The sequence below is a fragment of the Martes martes genome (assembly GCF_963455335.1).
Source record: "Martes martes genome assembly, chromosome: 10".
Taxonomy (NCBI): domain Eukaryota; kingdom Metazoa; phylum Chordata; class Mammalia; order Carnivora; family Mustelidae; genus Martes; species Martes martes.
The window spans coordinates 5234688-5244488 of record NC_137898.1 but is presented as its reverse complement, the minus strand read 5'-3'; positions in this window follow the sequence as shown (position 1 = coordinate 5244488).

Sequence of the window (9801 nt, the reverse complement as noted above, 5' to 3'; positions counted from 1 at the left end):
AGCAGGGAGCTCGATGCGGGGCTCGATCTCGGGACCCCAGGATCACGACCTGAGCTGAAGACAGATGCTTAGCCGACTGAGCCACCCCGGCCCTCCTGGAATATATGGTGGCCTTAATGGGGAGTCTTACCAGAATAATTAAAACTGTAAAAAAGAACCAAATGGACTGAAAAATCCATTGGAGGGGCTTAAAAGAAGATTGAAGAAGGCTTGGAAGAAGAAAAGGCCATGAGTTTAAGGACGGGTCCGGAGAAATGATGTCGTCTGAAAATCAGAGACAAAAGTATCAAATAGAAATTAGCAGTGCCCAGTGATCTGTGGGATGATATCAAATGGTCTGACATATGTGTCTGGAGGTCCAGAAGGAGAGGAGACAGAGAATGGGACAGAAAAAAATATTTGAAAGAGAACGATAAAAAAAAAAAAATCTGAAACTTGATGAGAAACATTCAGTTGCAGATTCAAAAAGTTTGGCAAGACACACATAGGATGAGCACAAAGAAAATCACACCTGGAGTGGGCACATGATAGTCAGACTGCTGAAAACCAGAAGTAAAGAAGACATTTGGAAAGCAGGTGGGTTACAGATCAGGGAACAGTGGTGTGGAAGAGAGCAGGACGGAAGACAGTGGGGTCGCACCTCTAAAGCGCTGACAAGACTTTCTTTTTATTTTTTTTTTAAGATTTTATTTATTTATTTATTTGTCAGAGAGAGAGAGAGAGAGAGAACACACACAAGCAGGCAGAGTGGCAGGCAGAGGCAGTGAGAGAAGCAGGCTCCCTGCCGGGCAAGGAGCCTGATGTGGGACTCGATCCCAGGACCCTGGGATCATGACCTGAGTCAAAGGCGGCAGCTTAACCAACTGAGCCACCCAAGCATCCCGCTGACAAGACTTTGAATCTAGAATTCTTTAGCCGATGAAAATACCTTGCAGTAGGAGGGAGAAGGAACGACATTTTAAGAAAAATAACAGAGGAGAGAATTGCCGCTGGCAGGCCTGCACTATGAGAAACGCTAAAGGGCATTCTTCAGGCTGAAAGGAAATTTGGCAACTTGGATCCATAGGAAGGAATGAAGCACCACAAAAATGATAATATCTGGGTAAATTTAAAAGCACTGCTTTTTTCTTTTCTTAATTTCCGTAACAGACAAATGTCTATTTACAGCAAAAGTAATATTATCATAAGATACAGTTTATGACATATGTAGGAACAAAATATAACAGCAAAAAGAATGGGAGAGCAAACAAAGTTATATTGTTTTAACATTCTTATATTTGCAAAATGTGAAGAAATTCATTTAGACTGTGATCAATTAGTGTTACATACTGTAATTTCTTTTTTTTTTAAGATTTTATTTTAGAGAAAGAGAGAGAGAGCATGCATGAAAGTAGGGAAAGGGACAGAGGGAGGGAGAGAATCTCAAGCAGACTCCCCACTGAGTGGACGCCGGGCTCGATCTCACAACCCTGAGATCAAGAGCCAAAACCAAGAGTCAGACACTTAACCTACTGAGCCACCCAGGCACCTCAAATACTATAGTTTCTAAGGCAACCATTAAAAAATAATAAAAAGAGGTATAGCTACAAAGCAAAGAAAGGAAGTAAAATATAAGATTAATGATACTTAATATCTTGACTATTGAATTATAATATGTAAATATAGTATTGATTATATTCAGTTCCTCAGAAGAAGGCAGAAAAAGAAGAACCGAGGAACAAAAGAACATAGGAGACAAATTTTTAAAATGTAGGAGCACCTGGGTGGCTCAGTGGGTTAAAGCCTCTGTCTTCGGCTCATGTCATGATCCCAGGGTCCTGGGGGATCGAGCCCCACGTCCTCCTCTCTGCTCAGTGGGGAGCCTGCTTCCTCCTCTCTCTCTGCCTGCTTCTCTACCTACTTGTGATCTCTGCCTGTCAAATAAATAAACAAAATCTTTAAAAAAATTTTTAAAAGGTAGCAACGTGATAGACTTTTTTACTATTGATATATTGAAATCCTCACCACCACCACTCCCAGCACCTCAGAATATGACTGTACTTGGAGATAGAGTCCTTACATAGATGCTAAGTTAAAATTAGGTCATTAGGCTGGACCCTTATCCAGTATGATTGGTGTCTTTACAAGAAGAGATTTGGGGGTGCCTGGGTGGCTCAGTTGGTTAAGCATCTGCCTTCGGCTCAGGTCATGATCTCAGGGTCCTGGCATAGAGCCCCGTGTCGGGCTCCCTGCTGGGTGGGGAGTCTGCTTCTCCCTCTCTCTCTGCCCCTCCCCTGCTTCTGCGTGCTTGCGCTCTCTCTGTCTTTCTCTCTCAAACAAATAAGTAAAATCTTGAAAAATAAATAAATCAAATAAATAAATAAAACTCAAAAGATTAAAATCTCACAGAACATGTTCTCTGATCACAATGGAATTAAGCTAGAAATAAATAATAATATATCTGGAAAAATCCCCAAATGTTTACAAATTAATGTATTTGTAGGGGCGCCTGGCTGGCTCAGTCGGTAGAGCATGCAACTCTTGATCTTGGGGTTGTAAGTTTGAGCCCCATGCTGCATGGAGAGATTATTTAAAAATAAAATCTTAAAAAAAGAGAAAATATATATCTTTCTTTTTTTTTTAAGATTTAATTTATTTATTTGGCAGGCAGAGATCACAAGTAGGCAGAGAGGCAGACAGAGAGAAAGGGGGAACCAGGCTCCCCGCTGAGCAGAGAGCCCGATGTGGGGCTCGATCCCAGGACCCTGAGATCATGACCTGAGCCGAAGGCAGAGGCTTAACCCACTGAGCCACCCAGGTGCCCCAGAAAATATATTACTCTATAACTAATGAGCCAAGGAAGAAAACAGTGAAGTTAGAAAATACTTCAAACTGGGGGTGTCTGGGTGGCTCAATCAGTTAAGCGTCCTACTCGTGATTTCGGCTCAGGTCCTGATCTCAGGGTTGTGAGATCGAGCCCCTTGTCAGGCTCTGCACTCAACAGGGAGTCTGCCTGAGATTCTCTCTTCCTCTCCTCTCTCTGCCCCTCTCCCTGCTTGCACTCTCTCTCTCAAATATATAAATTAAAAAAAAATACTTTAAACTGAACAAAAATGAAAGCCAGCATATCAAAATTTGTGTATTGCAGCTAAAGATGTGCTTAGAGGAAAATTAATAACTTTATTTTTTTATCTTTATTTTTTAAAAGATTATTTATTTATTTATTTGACAAATAGAGATCACAAGTAGGCAGAGAGGCAGGCAGAGAGAGAGGAAGGGAAGCAGGCTCCCCACAGGCTCTGACGTGGGGCTAGATCCCAGGACCCTGGGATCACAGCCTGGGCTGAAAGCAGAGGCTTTAAACCACTGAACGACCCAGGCACCCCTTATTTTTTTTTTTTTAAGATTTTATTTATTTGGGGGCACCTGGTGGCTCAGTGGGTTGGGCCTCTGCCTTCAGCTCAGGTCATGATCTCAGGGTCCTGGGATGGAGTCCTGCTTCGGGTTCTCTGCTCAGTAAGGAGCATGCTTCCCCCTCTCTCTCTGACTGCCTCTGCCTACTTGTGATCTCTGTCTGTCAAATAAATAAATAAAATCTTTAAAAAAAAAGATTTTATTTATTTGACTGAGAGAAACACAGTGAGAGAGGGAACACAAGCAGAGGGAAATGGGAGAAGGAGAAGCAAGCTTCCCACTGAGCAGAGCCCCGTGTGGGGCTCAAACCCAGGACCCTGGGGTCATGACCTGAGCTGAAGGCAGACGCTTAAGGACTGAGCCACCCAGGTGCCCCAAATTGATAACTTTAAATGCCTACATCACAAAGAAGAAAGATTTAACATTAATATTCTGTAATTGTACTCTAAGAAGCTAGGAAAAGTTTGGCAGTTTTTCAAAAAGTTAAACATTTTACCATATGACCCAGTAATTCTACTCCTAAATATATAATACCCAAGAGAACGGAAAATGTATATTCACACAAAACTGGTACACAAATGTTTGTAAAGTATTAGTCATATAGCCAAGAAGTCAAAACAATCCAGTGTCCCCCAGCTGATGGATGGATAAATGGGGCCCATCCACAGTGGGGTACTGTTCAGCCATAAAAAGAATGTAGCGGGGCGCCTGGGTGGCTCTGGGTTAAGCCTCTGCCTTCGGCTCGGGTCATGATCCCAGGGTCGTGGGATCGAGCCCCGCATCGGGCTCTCTGCTCAGCGGGGAGCCTGCTTCCCCTCTCTCTCTCTGCTTGCTGCTCTGCCTACTTGTGATCTCTGTCTGTCAAATAAATAAATAAAATCTTAAAAAAAAAAACAAAAAAGAATGTAGTTGCATGTTACAACATGGAAGAACCTTGAAAACCTTATGCTAAGTCAGAGAAGCTGGATGCAAAAGGCTACATGTTGTTTGGTTCCAGTTGTATGAAATTTTAAGAAAAGGCAAATCCGTAGAGAAGGGAAGTAGATAAGTGGCAGGGGGATTGGGACTGACTGCCAATAAGCTTCTTTCTGGAGTAACAGAAGTGTTCTGGAATTAGTGGCGATGGTTGTACAACGTAGTGAGTATACCAAAAAGCACTGATTTGTACCCTTTTCCTTTATTTTATTGTTTAAGTAATCTCTGCGCCCAGCACGGGGCTTGAACTTAGGACCCCGAGATCAAGAGTTGCATTCTCTACCGAGTGAGCCAGCCAGGTGCCTCACCACCCTGATTTGTACACTTTTTTTTTTTTTTTTAAGATTTTATTTATTTATTTGACAGACAGAGATTACAAGTCGGCAGAGAGGCAGGCAGAGAGAGAGGGGAAAGCAGGCTCCCTGCTGAGCAGAGAGCCCGATGTGGGGCTCAATCCCAGAACTCTGGGACCACGACCCGAGCCGAAGGCAGAGGCTTTAACCCACTGAGCCACCCAGGTGCCCCCTGATTTGTACACTTTTACATGATGGGTTTTATGTATTATGGTATAGCTCAAAGAGTAAAACAAGACAAGCTTAAAAAAAAAAAAAAAGTTAAACCCCAAGAAATGAAATAATGAGAGCAGAAATTAGTGAAACGGAAATACACCAGGAACAAAGAAAGCAAAACCGAAAGTTGGGTTCTTTGAATAAAATTAATAAAATTGATAGACCCCTAGCAAGACCAGTTAAGAAAAAAAGGAGGGAAATGCAAATGACCAATTATTGGGAACAAAAGAGTGAACAGGGGCAAAGGAGGAGAGTAAGGAAAATTTGGGGCAGATCGAATGTTCTAGATCTTCACTGGGTTGATGGTTACATCAATGCATACATTTACCAAGACTATATGCTTAAAATCTGTAGTTTTGTTGTAGATAAATTATATTTCAACAGGGGCACCTGGCTGGCTGGTGGTAGAGCACTCAACTCTTGATCCTCTGATTGTGAGTTCAAGCCCCGTGTTGAGACTAGAGCTTACTTAACCCCCCCACCAAAAAAAAGAAAGAAAGAAAAGAAAATCTACCATATGTTATCTCCAATTCAAATCTGACATTTGAGGATTTTTCCTCATCTTCCTTCCGTATTTTATCTCCCTTTTTCCATAGTGCAATCTCTGACTTCTAATATCTAGATATTTATTCATTTTTTGGTATCCTTCATACAAAAACAACAAGAGTTTTAGAATTCCTACACCATTCCATTATCAACAACAAACCCATTAAGTAAAGTTCAAGATTTTTTTTTTGTAGTCCTTAGGAAGCCCATGAACTATATTGAGAATTTATTTGTATTCTTGTATTATTTTTTCTGTGTGGTTATATCATCAATTTGATACACAGTTAGGTTCAGGTATTACTATTTGTAGTCAATTTTAGGATTTAAAAAAATCTCCTGAGATATTTTTAAATTTGTAAAATATTCATATGATTCAGGAGCTGAGACTATTCAAAAATACTTAGACAGATCTCCCTCCCGCCCGTCCTCTTCCAGCCTGTTCTTACCTACCCCCAACAGGACCCGTCTCACTCACCTCTAGTTTACTCTTTCTATGTTTCTTCTTTCAGATTTATACCTTATTCTCCCTTTTTCCCTTGCACAAAAGTAGCATACTATATATTTAACAAGATATCCTAGAAATCACTTTGTATCAGCTAATGGGAATCTCTCTCTCTCTCATTTTTGTTTTGTTTTGTTTTTAAAGATTTTATTTATTTATTTGACCTACAGAGATCACAAGTAGGCAGAGAGGCAGGCAGAGAGAAAGGAGGAAACAGGCTCCCTGCTGAGCAGAGAGCCCGCAACTCGCAACTCGGGGCTCGATCCCAGGACCCCGGAACCAAGACCTGGGCCCAAGGCAGAGGCTTTAACCCACTGAGCCACGCAGGCGCCCCTGTTTATTTGTTTTTTTATAGCTACACAGGATTGCATTGCTGGGTTTATTTAATTAGCTTCCATGGGTGGGAACTTACATGGTTTCCAGTGCTCTATTGCAAATAATGCCTACAGTGAATAAGCTTAGGCCTGTGTTGCTATATGTCTGTGGAAGTGAATCTTTGGGATAAGTTGCTAGAACTAGCATTGCTGGACCAGAGGGCAAATGTTCCGTCGTCTTACTAGCTTACCAAATTCCTTTGCCATTGGTGTGCTCCTACACGTTCCCCCCCAGCCTGGCCAACAGACTATACTGTCCAAGCTTTTTAGCTTTTGCCAGTCTTTTTTTTTTTTTTTTAAGATTTTATTTATTTATTTGACAGACGGAGATCACAAGTAGGCGGAGAGGCAGGCAGAGAGAGAGAGAGAGAGAGAGAGAGAGGAGGAAGCAGGCTCCCCGCTGAGCAGAGAGCCCGATGTGGGGCTCGATCCCAGGACCCTGGGAACAATGACCTGAGCTGAAGGCAGAGGCTTTAACCCATTGAGCCACCCAGGCGCCCCAAGCTTTTTGCCAGTCTTATTTGATGGTGGGTATCTCGTCATATGTTTAAGGGTGGACTGGAAACACTTTGAGGCTTGGGGACCCAAGCCGCTTCTTCCACGTGCTGCTCGTGCTTTCCGCGTTGTTCAACGAGGAAAGAGACAAACTGGCTGAATTTCTCTTGGACTCATCAGGCTTGGACTCTTGTGAAACCCGACACCATGACAGTTGACTCTTGTCCCAATGTGGGCAGAGCCGGGTGCCCTGCAGAGGTCTAGTGAAAGAGGAGATGGCCCTTCCCCCTGCCAGCACCCCCACCCCCAAGGACAGGTCGAGGACCCCTTCATCCCAGCGAAATGGAGTCAAAAGAGGGCGGCATTGAGTCCACAGGGCCTTTGCACTATATGGCACAAAGCCTCTTTTACCTTAGAATCGTCTCTAGTACTGTTAATATTTGTTAAATACGTCAGCGTGAACACAGTAAGATTGCCTTTCTTATTGGTTGATTAAATAGGTAATATAGTCACGTAGTTCAAAATTCATGTTAATAAAAAGTGTCCCTTCACTCCCTCTTTCCAACCCACTAAGTTACCTTCCTCGCAAAGGCAACTGATGGTTTGGATTTCTGGAGTGTCCTCTCAGAGATATTTGTGATTATTGTAGGTGAATGCACACATTTTTTTACCCAAATAGTGGCATATTGTATACACTCCTCTATAAATCTTTTCTTCCCCACCTCACTTTTCCCCCATATATCTGAGAGCCCGTTCTATTCTAGACCAGTCCATGCAGAGCTTGCTTGAACTTTTCCGGTGTGGTGTCCGTCGTGTGCGGTAACTTCCTTTACCACTGCCGTCCTGGTAGATGGGCCGTTGATAGTCTTTGCTATTACAAATGGAAAGATCATGAATAACCTTCCATATGTTGTTGTACAGTACAGTTGTATCCGTCGGATGCATTTCTAGCTATGGACTGGATGGGATGTGTGCATTTGTCATTGTGACAAAGGATGCCAAACTGGCATCCTCGAGCTGTGCCGGCTTACACCCCTGCATTGTAGGAGTGGCTATGGGAGGGTCCTGGGCAGCCACTCCCCACCCCTGGAGAGCCCATGGAGGAGCGGCCGGGGTGGTCCTGTGTACTTCCGACGTGATGATCCTCCCTTCTCCGCACCCGAGAGGGCCTCCGGGGAGCACGCCGAGGGCTGGCCCAGCAGAGTCATGGGCTTCAAGCAGGAAGTGTAAAGGAGCCACTTCTGCAGCTGACAGCTTCGATGCGTCCCTTGCTGAGAAGGCTCTAGGAGAAGATGGCTCCTGCCCTCAAGGCCACGCAGCCCCCAGAAGTGACTTAGGTAGAGACCAGATTTCACTCAGCTGACGCCTACCTGAGTCTCGCAGGCTGGACGGGACCAACAGACCGAGCAGGAAGCATGAAGGACGTGCCACGATTCCGTCGGCCTGGAGGGCCTGCCGTGGAGTCCCCCTGTGCTAGGCACACCCCCGCCCCCCGGATGAAACACTCAGCAGAGGGGACCGTGCAGCTCTCACAAAACGGAAACAGGCTGCATGGAGAGCAGAGGAGAAATCCTTCAGTCTTCTTAGGGAAGCCTGCACAGAGAGAAACGGCGTGTCGTCGAGGGTCGGACGAGCTGGACCAGGAGCCACAGCAAACTCTGAGTGAGGTGAAGGACGCATCTGCCCCAAGGGAGGTTCTGGGAAACGCCTTTTCCTTCAAGAGCTCAAGGACCAAAGTAGGGCTCGAGAAGGACCCAGGACCCCCTTGTGTCCACCCTGCTCGTTCTAAAATCCTTAGCCACGGGGCCGCCTTCAGGGAGTCTGAGTCCCCACAGTGTCAGGTCCACACCCGTCCTGGGGCAGTGTTTGAAATGCGCTTGCAGGGCCTTCCTGCTTCCCCCTCCGAGGAGGCTCTCGAAGCTTCCGCATGGGGTTCTGACCATCTGCACCTGCCACCGCTGGCCCAAAGTTGTTTTCTAGTTTAGGGCTCAGGTGAGTGGACTGGAGGGCCAGCGGCCGTGTTGAGGCTCGCCAAAGTCCTAGAGGTCTTGTGAACCCAAATCCACCTTAAGCCACCACTGCCGTGGCCTCGGCCTACTTCTAGACCAGTCTGGAAACCTGTGCCTTTCTTGTTTACTTGAGCTTCTTGGCGAATTAGCTCCTGAAGCCTTTGTGTTCCTAGCGCATTTGTCTGAATTTGAGGCGGATAAATACGGCCACACCTAAGTCAACAGAGAAGGAATCGCGTGACCTTCACTGGCGGGTGCGGCCCTGGTAGTCACTGTGGCAGCTGCGGGTGGCAGAGAGAGTTACAACACCGAGACAGAGGGATGCAGGAAGTGTGAGGACACTCAGAGCAAGCCGGTCCTCCTGTCCACCACCTCCTCCTCCTGAGATCTTAGGGCAGGGGCCACCAGCCACTTGCAAAGTTCTCAGAACTGCCTGCAGGCTGGCTCTGCTGTGGCTCTCCTGCCACTCGGCCATCCTCCCTTCTCCTTGGCTGGTCTTCCACCTTCTAGAGAGGATTTCCCGAGTGCCATCTTTCGTCTTGTCTTCACGCCCCCTCCCTGTCTCTCCCTCCCCTCCTCCCCCGAGAACTCGCCCATCCTCATGGGCTCGAGTGTGGGTTCCGTGCGGGCGATCCCCCTGGGCCCTGGATGCCACCCTCTCCCTGACCTTGCTGCTGGACTTGCCCTCTGGGCTGCCACTGCCTCCCGGCTGTTTCCATATGGGAGTCCTGTCATCATCTTACACTGCACATGCGTGAGATACAGCTTGCCTTCCCTCCCAGTTTCCATTTTTCTGTTCCTGGCATCAGCCTTCTCTCACCCACCCCAGCTCACATCCTGAGTCATCTTTGACGCCTCCCCCCCACTCCTCCCTTCCCAAACACAAGCCTCACCACCTGCCTTTGCAACAGCTCTGGTCGTTCTCCGTCCTTTGCATT